The sequence below is a fragment of the Miscanthus floridulus genome, chromosome 17 (genome assembly GCF_019320115.1).
Source record: "Miscanthus floridulus cultivar M001 chromosome 17, ASM1932011v1, whole genome shotgun sequence".
Taxonomy (NCBI): Eukaryota; Viridiplantae; Streptophyta; class Magnoliopsida; order Poales; family Poaceae; genus Miscanthus; species Miscanthus floridulus.
Genome location: NC_089596.1, coordinates 9,274,981 through 9,288,221, shown reverse-complemented (window position 1 = coordinate 9,288,221; position 13,241 = coordinate 9,274,981). Strand labels below are relative to the sequence as shown.

Here is a 13,241-nt window from a genome sequence, read left to right as displayed (position 1 = left end):
CGAAGCCCGAACATACTGCCCCGGGTACCCCCGTGGCAGGCTATCGGTGGTGAAACATCGACAGGTGCAAGCAGGGCAACCAAACACACCACATAAATGAGGTCAGACAACTAAACGGTGCGATGATGGTCTGATTCGGCCAACCAATCACGCCCTCTGTGGGCGGTGAACCAGCCAGCCGACAGTGGCATGTGAGGATGCATTGCATCCGACGGCGGCTAGGTTCCTCGTCACTTGACATCCGCATCTCGCCCACTCACCCTCACAGGCATCGACTCATAGGTCATAGCCTGTAGAGTCTACGCTAGAATGAAGGTAAAATTGGCGGTTGGACATTATAAAAACGTGGCTTTTGCTCAAAGCCACTTAAAAAAATATGTCTTTGCTAGAAAACATTACAAAACCATGTATATTTGCTGAAATACACTATAGCTCATATAATAATATATCCATCTCAAATAAGTCACAAAATCTGGACATGAATACCATTTCCATTCAAATAGAACAAATAATAATGACAAAAGCATGTCTAACAATGGAAAATGACATGGTCTAGCCATAGTGACAAAAGCATGTCTAGCAATACAAAGAGTGTGCTGTTCAGGAAAATCTCGCTTAAGAATCGCGAAGACTCCATTACCGCAATGCCTCTTGGGCCACAGCGGGAAGCCACAGTGCTCGACGCACCTGTCGGCTTTGTCTTCATCTCTCGGCCATCTTCTTCCTTGCTCCGGCGGTTAGCAAACTAGAGTCTTGTGAGGACCAGAATGAAGGAGGAGGGAGGCAGAGGCTCTCCACGGCGGCGGTAAGTGGGGCATCTGCCCCACCTTGTCATATTGGGAGCTCCGTCTCTGTTTATAAATGTTCAACATCATAAAATTTTAGATGCAAAATCGTTTTCTAAAAAATTACATGAAAGTGATACGCCCACAGTGCATCTATAAGCGTACATTGCTGCAAATTTAAAAATACAAAATTATTTTCAAAAAAAGTTACATAAAAAATAAAGTTTAGGTGCATATGTACTTATAGAATACAAAATCACAAGAATTTTGTGTTCTGCTTCGCATGCACATGAATTTTGTTATTTTCATATGAATTTTCCTAGATTGAATCTGAGCAACGAGTAACAAACTAGGATATTTAGTTTCAAGAACGCAAAACAGCTTTTTATAACAACTTTATGCCTTCAATATTTACCTTTTGCATATCATAAGCAATTATAAGGAGGAATCATTTACTATTTGCAAGAGTAGGTCTTATTGTGCACTAAGGTTGCAGCTAGCACCCATTTTCTACGAAGTAATCTATTAGAGATGCTCTAATGGTCTCGTTCGGCTTGCTGAATTTTGACTGAAACTGGCTGAAAAATACTTTTCTGGTTGAATTGTTGTGAGAGAAAAGCACTGTTCCGGCTGAAAAAAGAAGCCGAACAAGCCAGCTTCTGGGTAAAGTGCAAGTCTATGCAACTCTTTAGTGCATATTAAATAATGGACATATTTACAATATACTGAAAGTATATATGCAATCATAAAAAGGAGTGTGAAGTTTACAAGCTGGGTGGCTATGTTCAACCAGTCCAAAACGCATTCGGTGGCAGCTGCAAGTCCATAGTGTCGTTCTTCAACATCTCAAGGACTTCGATCATGGATGGGCCCGTCAGTAGGCCGGAACTGTATGCACCACAAGCCAACGAGGATCATCTTCCTCACAACTTCCGTAGTGTCGGTGCTGATCTCACAGGTTGTAGAGGCACTAAACTGATCCAAGTTGTCATACAAAATACTTGCTGCTACTGTCGTCCGTGCTATCATGGATTTGTTTCCTTGCTCCGACCATCTCAAGGACCACCATTCCAGTAACTATACACATCCATAGCTTCTGCTGAATACTTCAGGGGCTATGTAACCTACCGTACCTCTCGTTCCAACAATGGAGATTTTGCTCTGCTTTTGTTGACACAACTTCGCTAATCCAGCACCGCGTATCACGCGGATTTTTCACCGTGGAGCTGGAGCTGGAGCAGCTTCCCAATACCATGAAGGTGGATATATTGAAACAAAAAAAATTGCTATTTTTTGGTCGGTTTTTGGGATTTTTGAAAATTGAAATCATCGCCGGCTAGTAATATGAACCGACTGTGATAAGCTATTATCACCGCCGGATTGCAAAACCGACTTGTGATGAGAATGTCATCAGCAACGACCACTCACTGTCGAGACCAAAAAGCGTTTGTGGTGGAATTTACGAACCGCTTGTGATAGGTCTGAATGTAGTAGTGGTCTCCTGCATCATCACTAAATTCCACCATGGCCGCCTCCTCCTCAGGTAAGGTTAAGCCGTCGCATGAGGTCTGACCCATTCGGACTAGGGTAATCACCCTCAGTCGGAGCTTTGGTGTCCCCCTTTCGTCCACCTACCACCACTTGCCATAGATGCGATCTGGTAGGGAAGAAAACACATGTGATCCGCGCTGCAACAAGCGCAGACACAAACACAAACAACACGATCCCAACACTAACCTAAGCGGTGCTTAGACCCTACCAGGGAAATAGGGTTTCAAAACAATATGTGGTCGCAAGCGCCACCAGGGGCGGCTAACCTACGATTTGCAGTGGCCGCCGTCGATTGGGTGTCGGTGGGCACGGCAGTGGACACCGTCACCGGAGTGGTCGCCAGCGGAGCAAGCCTAGGATTCACCGATGTGGTGACCTAAAATGGTGGTGGGATCACGATTGCCTTCGGAATCGCATTTGGAACGCTCCAGGAATTACGTATCGGCTGCATGGCGCCTCTTTCTTGATCATGAGTTCAATTTAGCTAGAGCTCTGCCTTGGTCGATTCATTCTTTCCTGGTCTCCCTTCCTTTTTCCGTTACGGCTGCAACTTTAGCGTGTCATACCCGGATTCCTGGGGAGGTGGGCGACCATAAAGCTAACGTTTGTATGAGTTCTGATACAGTTGGTATTCTTTCTTTTTTTCAGGCCTCAAGAACATATATGATATATTCAAGCGGTAGACAGCTGAATAAAAACTATTTTCACATTCACATAGTTAGTTAGGAAGGCCATACCAAAATAGTGGTACCAAAAAAACGGTGGAAATTTTTGCCTCTTTATTATTAGGTATAGGTATAGGTATAGATATAGATATAGAAGCCCCTTTAAATCAATTCAATAATCTATGATTGTATTTTGACTAAATGGTTTATATAATAACAGATTTAAAAAAATTAAGTTTTTTTATCACGTTGCAACATGGGAACATTTGCTAGTTTATATATAAATAAAATAAATGATTTATTCCTCGTCAGTATCTGTAGCACAATGTGGACCTTTTGGAGCAATGGTAGGCCTAACCCTAGACTTTGCATGTGCTTCTATGGGATTTCGTTGAGCGTTGACTGAAGTCGTGTAGTACATAGACTATTTCACGTTGTTGTCCTTATCATACAATAAATAGCTCTGGCTTTTTCAAGCGTCCGTGTGGAAAAAAGGCACAAACAACCCTGTTGACGCCGAATCAATTTTTGCTTTTGAGAAGAAACAGTCAAGAGAAAGGATATATCTTTGCCATTTCAACTTGCAAGCACTGTGTTATAAAAAAAAATACTTGCGAGCACTGCCATGCTTGCTCAGCTCCTTTTATGAATAATAATAATAATAATAATAATAATAATAATAATAATAATAATAATAATAATAATAATAATATCTATACCTAGTAATAAAGAAATAAAATTTCAACCCACTTTTTTGGTCCATCTGTTTTTTTTTTTGTCCGTTCCCTCTAACTACCGGACAATAGAGATTTCTTCCGTCCAGACTAATATATATAGCCCGTGCTCAGATGAGTTAGAATAGTTCTTGTCTAGCGTGATACGGAGTTCGAATCCAAAACATATTGGGTCAGAAACTAAAAGTCTAGATTCCTATTTTTTTAATATTTATAATGGAAATTGGAAAAGGGAAAAAGTGACGGATTAAAAACCAATCGGAAGTGACGGAACCAATGGGATGCGAAAAAAGAAGACCGTGAAAATTTAAAAAACGAAACCCAATCAGATACTGTAAAGCAACGAAAGAAAAAGAAGACAAACTTCTCTACGCTAATAAGAAAATAGAAAAACAGATAGAGCGTGCACAAGAAAAAAAAAATTCCGGAACCCCAGATCCCACGCCCAGCCAGTAGTGACGTATTTGTCTAAATAAAAATAAGCCGCCGGTGAAGAAAAAAAAAGAAAAGAGAAAAAAGACTAACAAATAAAAATACTCCCCAAAGATATCCTAGGTAACCTAGGTAGTTTTTTTTGTGACTTAGGTAACATAGATAGCTAGGAATTCCTAATCTTAATTCCAATAGATCTCTCCTATCGTGAGTAAGTGGAATATGAATATTAATAAACAAATAGAAAATGATAAAATAGAAATCAAGAAGACTTTTTTGTCCAACTCAGTTTGCCTCTGAATATTAAATCATGAAAACTTTTTTGTCCGACTCTATTCGTTTCCGTGGCTTTTTCCAACTCTCGTTTCAGTTTTTCTTCGGTATCCTTTTTCATCTTTTGGAGTAAGACTCTCGTCTCTGCCCCTTTTGTTTACTGTATCACAGATGGACTCACTGTCGTGTTTCGCCATGCCTATTTTCCTCGAGGAACATGTACCCATGGCCCGTTATTGTGGTCACATGCTCACATATGCATGGGGATGGTATAGGCATGCATGCAAAAAGATATGCGGCCAATTTTTTTGCCCATGCCTTTTTTCCATTTTATTTGTCCTTCTATATAAAACAAATAATAAGTATACTTATCTTTGATTAATAAATAAATATTCCTACCACTAAGTTGTTGATATAGTTTTGATTATGAACAAAACTTATTTTTGTTAGAAGCCAGATCAACCAATTATCCATTTAATCAAATAATGAGCAAATTTTGAATAAGCTCTACGTAAGTATCAGTGCAATCCTCGACAAGGGCTGTAACTCAATATTAAACTCTACCTACATATAGATATTATCAAATCTAAAGTTACGGTGTGCCTTACAATGGGTGAAATGTTTCTATCAAAGTATTATTTTTGGATATAGATTTAATAGGATATTATCATATTATTGCCAATACTAATTGATATTATAAATTTCGTGCTCATCAAAATAAATTATAAACTTTAAATTTGATGGAAAGAATAAAACATTAATAGATATGTAACATTTCTATGATATCTTTTTTTCGTTACACCGCACGGGCATATTTGCTGGTAACCACTATTACAGAAAAACAGCCGCTGTTAACTGGTGCATTAATAATTACTCCGTATTATACGTATAAAAAAACTGAAAAATGTTTGGAACGTTGGCAACACAAACACATGGACGACCATCACGCTCTCTCTTTATTCCCGAAGTCCAGGGATGGACGACCGAGCTGTCTAAGGCCCAGAAGAGTACGTGGGGTCCAGGATCCGACGGCGGAACGGAAGGCCGGCATCGGCATCCGCATCGGACGGCCCGGGCGTCCCCGTCGAGGGCCCAGGTTGCCGCGGTTGGTTGGTTGGGTGGCGTCCCTCTGCCACCTCTCCTCTCTCTCGCTGTCTGTCGTCTCCAACTTTCCCTTGGCTTGGCTACCTCCCCACCCTCCTGGCCACCTCCCCTCTGCAGCTTGATCGATCGATCCATTCACCCATCCATCCCTTCCAAGTTTGCAACTGACATTGCCGCGCCGCGCACGACTTCCGCCCTTCCCCACCCCGCCTCACGCATATATACGCGCGCGCCTGCCTCCCCTGCCCCTCCCTCCCTGCCTGCCCACGCGCTCCGCTCCTCGCCCCCCTCTCCTACGCCGCCGCCGTACCCACGGGCAGGGGCACGGCTGGTGGCTCATCGCCCGCCCGCGCGCTTCCCCTCCGTCGGAATCGGAACATACAAGCACCGGCGCCGCGGGATTCAGCTCCGTCCGTCGGCCCGCGCGGACGGAGGCCAGGTTTGCTTCCCTGCCAAAGCCTCCGCCTTTCCTTCAGCCCTCGGTTCTGATTTCGTCCGATTCGCCGTACTAGATACTCCACTTGTAGTATAATAATCGTGCCGCCGGCCGAAGTCCAAACAAGATCTTTTCTTTCAGAGTATTTTTTTTATTTACTTCGCATACAAGAAAAAAATAAAAAAAATTGTTTTTTTAAGCGCCGGTTAGGTGGTCTTGGAATTAGGATTTCAGCCGCAGAAGGGGGTTCATGGAATTCAGATTCCAGATGCATGCGGGGCTTTCGGTTTCGAATTTGACGCTGCTATTTTGCGACCTGTAAATAGAGCTAGTTAATTCAGCTGCTCCTACCTGTGCCTGCTCTGTACTTGACTACTTGTGGGAGTAATTGTAATTCTGTGGAGGACATTAATTAGCTGTTGTCTGCATTTGACCGCAAGGGAAACTGAAATTGGCCTGCAGCAGTTCATTCTGTGCACACAAAATCTTGTAATACACTTCAACTATTCTGGTTACTTGGGTGCTGTTTAGTTCCCAAAATTTTGCAAAATTTTTCAAGATTTCCCGTCACATCGAATCTTTGGACGCATGCATGAAGCATTAAATATAAATAAAAAATAAAACTAATTACACAGTTTAGACGAAATTCACGAGACGAATATTTTAAGCCTAATTAGACTATGATTGGACACTAATTGCCAAATAACAACGAAAGTGCTACAGTACCATTTCCTAAAAAAATTCGCCGACTAAACAAGGCCTTGGGCAAACCGAGTAGAAAGTGCATACTTGGGCATTGCTCATACTTTTAGATGCAGTCCAACTATTGTGGTTACTTGTTAGTAGCTCGCTGTGCTATGCAAATGCACGAAACATATTTGGATTGGAGTCTTCTGACTATGGATTGCTACTGTCTGTGTTTCCTGCAGGCTTCCTTTTTGTTTGCATAATAAAGCCGCTGCCATTATGATCTCCCCCATATGATGCATAGCATTTGTCGCTTGCAACTGTGTCTCTCCTCTAGCTGCACCCTTGTACTAGAGCATGGCGAAGCTCGCAACTCTTGGTCGCAGGTTTGTATACCTACATGCTTGTCTCCACTCGAGCCATTGACTTCTGGACGGCTAACGTCACCAGCTAATACGTTCTGCCCTTGTTGACGCTCGCAGTGTGCTTAGATTCCCAAATGGAAGCATGAGGCTTGTTATGGTAACAATTATTGGAGGCAGTCCTTGGCTTTTTCATTGGAATTTCATTCCCTTCGGTCAGCATAACAAAGGTATTAACGATAATAATGTCCACCATAACTGCAATACCTCAGCTAATTGAGTAATTACTTATGTCTGTTTCGAATACGCCAGCTTCACTTTCCAGCTAGCTTTGTTTCATACATTGAAGACAAAAACTCTGGACTTCACAACCCAGGCTATACTCAATCATGCTTGGACTTCTGCCAGAAACGCAAGGGGAAACGGTACCGAACCAACTTCAAACAGTACCTTAAAGGTTAGTTGTATTACTCCTGTTACACGACTTAGCTTAGTTGTGGAGTACTATGGCTATTTGAATGATATCCATTTAACGTGATCTTCTCCTTGAATACCAGATACTTATAAATAATGAATAAACCGTTTGCTATTTCCTGATATATTTTAGTTTGTCTAATGAGTTTTTTTTTCTTTGATGATCTGTAGATTTATGTCCCAACGAACCCCAAGGGTGCAGAGGGGCTAGCACCACGTATCGTTGTATCAGAGTCTGACTTCCATTTGCGCAGGTTATGGGGAGACCCAAGTGAGGTATATTTTCTTGTGCACCATCATCTCATCAATCTTCTCCAAGTGCATTTGATACATATATCTAGCTGGGACATGTTGAGAACTATACTGGAAACCTAATTTCTAACTCTTTGATACTTCTCTTGACACATGCTTTAAGCATGTGCTCCTTCTCCTGCTTGTTCTTTCTTTGTTTTCTTCACATTTCTGAATTTTGGGTCTTGTGCTTCTTTGGACATGTGCTACAAGCATATACTGAGCTGAAGTTCTCTATTTCTTGGTTGGATTCACAAATAATTGAAACTGAAAAATCAAAGCTTTGCACTGTTTCTGCATTTTGTTGCTTGCAATGTTCTATGCTGATATTTGATCTTGAATATACAGGACCTGCCTTTCAAACCAAAGTACCTTGTTACCTTTACTGTTGGAGTTGAGCAGAAAGAAAATATAAACAGAGCTGTGAAGAAGGTATTTTTGACAACAGCATCAATGAAGCTGAAAAATGAAAATAATGCCTTTCCCTAGTTTTGATGATAATGAACTTTCATATCCATTTATGGCATTTTGTGTAACTCAGCTTCCTGATTGTTTTGTTGTGGGTGCTGCAGTTTTCTGACAACTTTGCTATTCTGTTATTCCACTATGATGGTCGGGTGAGTGAGTGGGATGAATTTGAGTGGTCCCAGCGAGCTATCCATATTAGTGTCAGGAAACAAACTAAATGGTGAGTTTCATTTGTGCTCTAGTGTACTGTTCATAGGTCAATTGCTTAATTTGAAATGATCTTGTGCTAAAAGTTTTGTTTGTGCACACAACTCTAGGTGGTATGTCCAAAAGATTCCTGCATCCTGATATTGTGGCAGCTTATGAGTACATATTCATCTGGGATGAGGACCTTGGGGTTGAGCATTTTAATGCAGAGGAGTATGCTTTCATTCTCCCCACTTCCTTTCAGTGCTATTCAACATTGACTCTCTTACATATTATTGATGATGTTGGGGTTACAGGTACATCAAACTTGTTAAGAAGCATAATTTGGCCATCTCTCAACCTGGATTAGAGCCTGATCGGGGTTTAACATGGCAGATGACCAAAAGAAGAGGTGACAGTGAGGTTCACAAGTGAGTGTAATTCTTATCTGAAAAAGAATACTTCTTTTATTTTTCTGCTGAGCTCTTGTGTTCTAATTTTGCATCATTTTTGTTATAGGGATACAGAGGAGAGGCCGGGATGGTGCTCTGACCCTCATCTTCCACCTTGTGCTGCGTATGTGGTTATTGCCCTCTTGCTGTGTTTCTTCTCCTCCCAGAACACTTACCAGTTCCCGTAATATTATCACCAGTCTCCCATGATCTACATATAGAGTTAACTTATCTATGTTTTATTACAGTTTTGTTGAAATAATGGCTCCAGTCTTCTCAAGGGATGCATGGAGATGTGTGTGGCATATGATTCAGGTTTGTCTGTCATACCTCCCCTTGTGTCTACCTTCGATCCTTCCTTTACATAATTGTTCAATATTTCTTTGGTTGCAGAATGACTTGGTTCATGGTTGGGGCTTGGATTTTGCTCTCAGGAAATGTGTGGAGGTATGTATTGTTTGAGAGAGTTTTATACCATTCTAGTGAGCTGCTATTTCTGAATGTGTGCACTGAATGCCCTGCGACGTTGTTCACAACAGCCTGCTCATGAAAAGATTGGAGTTGTTGATTCACAGTGGATCGTTCACCAAGTGGTTCCTTCTCTGGGGAACCGAGGTAAGGAGAAATATTATGTTTTTTTCTTTCTTTAATTTGAATATGTGAACTTTGGGTTTTTGACCATTTTCTTACCATCATAATTCGTATATAAAAACCTTGCAGGGGCAGTCAGAAAACTGGAAGAGCGTCATGGGAAGGGGTACGGTTTATTGCCTGAAAACTTGCTGTAGAGTGGTTTTCAGGAAGGAAGTTGCTTATGTTCTAAGCAGTTATCATATTGTTGTCCATGGGAGCTTATGAATGACAGTTTATTTATCTGTCGTTTAGGTGAGGGCGCGGTGCAGGAAGGAATGGGGCATGTTCCAGACGAGGATGGCGGAGGCAGAGAAGGCGTATTACAAGATGATGGGCATCACCCCTCCAAACTCCACGCTTGTCTAGCCGCCTCTTTTCTTGGTTTTTCCATCCCCGCCCCCTGACCTTTTGCTGGTGGATGGGTGAGCTGATGATACTGTAGCACTATACTTGATTATAGGGAGTTAGAGATGGTGGGTGCGTGTAGCTGCCTATGACGAGAGGTCCTTCTGTAAGTAAATGCAAGGTGAAACTGTGATGAAAAAGCATGTACACGAGGATGTTACCTAATGATCTATCTATATATCTACTATGGCCTTGGTTAGTTTCTTCCTCTTAAGTTTACTCCATATCTCATCGAATGTTTGACACTATGTATAGAGTATTAAATATAGATTAAAAATTAACTAATTGCATAGATTGTGACTAATTTACGAGACGAATTTTTAAGCCTAATTAATCAATATTGTGCTATAGTAAATGTGTGCTAATGAATGATTGATTGGGCTTAATAAATTCGTCTCGTAGATTACTGACGGATTCTGTAATTTGTTTTTTATTAATATCTGAATATTCCATGCGATACCTGATGTGACATCCCTAAACTTTATTCTGTGGATTTAAACACCACCAGCCTCGTTTGGTGCTCTAACCTTGACTGTTGTGCTGGAATTAATTCGCTGGCATTAAATTTGTAGTGAGCAGTTCATATTACTGAATACTCCTTGTCAAAATTCATTTGTTCGCGTATCTGCGGACCAAAGTCTGCCATGCCTGGAAACCTTTTTTTTTCTGCAGCGTGTTCACTGTTCAGGGGTAAGAAACCCTCTGCGGTGAGGCTGCTGCCCACCAAGCAAAGGCGGCTGATTCAGACAGACGGTGGCGTGGCTGATGTGTACGTACGGGCGCTCAAGGTCGAAATGCAATTCGGCTCGCATTGGCCTGACTTCCGTGCCGACCAACGAGGTGTCCTCGGCGCCCGTCGCGGCAACGAGCCAGGTGCGTGCGCCTAGATTAGATGGCCTCTCGGGTCGTCAAGGATGAGAAGGCGCCACTGCCGAGACAACCCCACTGTGGCCGTGAAGGCAGATGTAACGACGGCGGCTCGTGACGTGTGTCGTGTGACCGTGGCCCCGACACCAATAGGGATCCTGCCGGGCTCCACTTGCTGCGCCCGACTCTCCTTGCGGCAAGATCGACCGGTGGGTGGGGGATCGTGGTTGGTACGCGGCGGACAAGGAGGGTATTTGCGCGGCTCACCAAGGAAAGGAGGTATTCACATTGCAGGTCTGCTTGATATGCCCTAGATTTAGGCTTCTGCTGCAAAAGATCCACGTGCAACCTCTCATAGATCGTATCGGGCAGAGGTTACCCAAGTGGAAAGGAAGATGGCTTAACAGAGCGGGACGTCTCACTCTAGTAATATCAGTCCTCTCCTCCATGTCAACCTACCACCTGACGGTGTTTCCTCTAGCTGCATGGGCTAAGAAAAAGATTGACAAAATCAGGAGATCGTTCCTGTGGAAGGGGGAGGAGAACGCCAATGGCGGGCACTGCCTTGTTAACTGGCCAACAGTTAACAGGCCAAAAGAACTAGGTGGTTTAGGCGTCCCCGACCTTGATAGATTTGGGAGAGCCCTCCAGTTACGATCGCTTTGGCAGGAATGGGTGGACGATTCCAAGTCTTGGAACGGCTCCGAGCTTCCATGTTCTGATGATGATCGTCTCCTCTTCAACTCCTCAATCATTATAACTTTGGGGGACATGGTGCAAAGACTAGCTTTTGGCACCACAATTGGCTCGATGAACAAGCTCCTAGGTACCTAGCCTCGAACTTGTTTCGCCTAGTTTCAAGGAGAAACCGAACGGTGCAACAAGAGCTCCGGAACAACAATTGGATGCACAAGCTATGAAGGAAAATCACCTCGGATGTCCATAGAGAGGAGTTTGTGTCCCTTTGGATACGGATACAAGATGTGCACCTACAGCAGGGCGTCCAGGACATCATCATCTGGCGGTGGACCAGTGATGGGAACTACTCCACCCGTTCGGCCTATAGAATACAGTTCAGAGGCTCGATCGTCCCCTTCTGTACAGAGTTGATCTGGAAAGCGCAAGTGGAGAACAGATGCAAGATCTTTGCCTGGATCTTAGTGCAAGATAAAATTCTAACGTCGCAAAACCTACAGAGGAGAGGGTGGCCACACCATCAACAATGCGTGCTCTGCAATGGTCCTTTAGAGAGTGGCCTCCACCTATGCCTACGTTGCCCCTTCGCAAAGGCGGTTTGGGAACAAATCCTCTCGTAGGAGAACTTCACTCAGCTTCAGCAGCAACCCCAGGTGGACCCCACCGATATCAGATCATGGTGGGAAGAGGTGGCGAGGAAAGTGCCAAGATCCGAGCGTAGGCGGCTTAACGGGATAGTAATCTACACCTTTTGGAATATTTGGAAAGAGAGAAATAGGAGAATCTTCGACAACAAGATGGAAACGGTGCCGCAGGTGGCTGCAAGGATAAAGGAAGACATAGAGCAAAGGAAGAGAGCACTCGCTTATGTGTAGCTATTGCCCCCACCCCTTTTGGGCCGTGTGTTTCCCTAATTTGCATGCTTGTGGGGGTTTGAATCTATAACCTCGAGTGCCTTTGTTTGTACATAAACTTTCTTTTTCCCATCTTAATTGAAAGGCAGAGCTCCTGCCATTGCGTTCAAAAAAAAAAAATTGGTTGGGTGCATCTGTGATATACAATCCAAGACATGATTTGGGTTTGTGTGTGTGTGTGTGGTGGGGGGTGCTTGTGTTGTCAACCATAGTACTTGCAGTGCTTAAGTTCTAAGTGGTTCATTCAGTTCGAGTCATGTTTTCTAGATGATGGATCTTGTTCATGATGCGACTAGCTGTACCAAAAGTCTTAAACAACGATCAGAATCGTTTCTTATATTTATTTACTAACAATTTCAGAAGGCTGCTACATTGGGTACAAATTGTTCCTCTGTTAAACGTTCATCCAACTATATTTTAGTTACAAATTTTAGGTCAGGTAGAATGGTTTGCTCCTACTGGCTAAATAGATAATAAATAGCTAGTTCCTAATGACAATGAGGTGAGTATAGAACAAGTAGATCAGGCACGACGGACCTTGCTGCACCTTCAAGCAGTTGGTGGATTCGTCTGATGCAGTTTCATTAGTAAGTAAATTCCCTATCCTTTACAGTTTACTAGCTATCTTCAGTTGGTGGATTCGTCTGATGCAGTTGGTGTCATTTGCCGCAGTTTTCCTGTTGATGGAGGCGCCACATTGAGGTCTGTTGTACAATATTTTCAAGAGACCTATGGCTTTTGCCATCCAGCACACCTACCTGCCCTGTCTGCAAGTTGCCGACCAGAAGCATCCAAATTACCTTCCAATGGAGGTAAGCTTAGTGGC

General features: G+C 43.0%; 1 pseudogene; it reads left to right on the top strand.

Moving 5' to 3' along the window:
- The first annotated feature begins 5,602 nt into the window (after positions 1 to 5,602).
- LOC136516283 (uncharacterized) lies at positions 5,603 to 10,137 on the top strand (annotated as a pseudogene).
- The last annotated feature ends 3,104 nt before the right edge of the window (positions 10,138 to 13,241 follow it).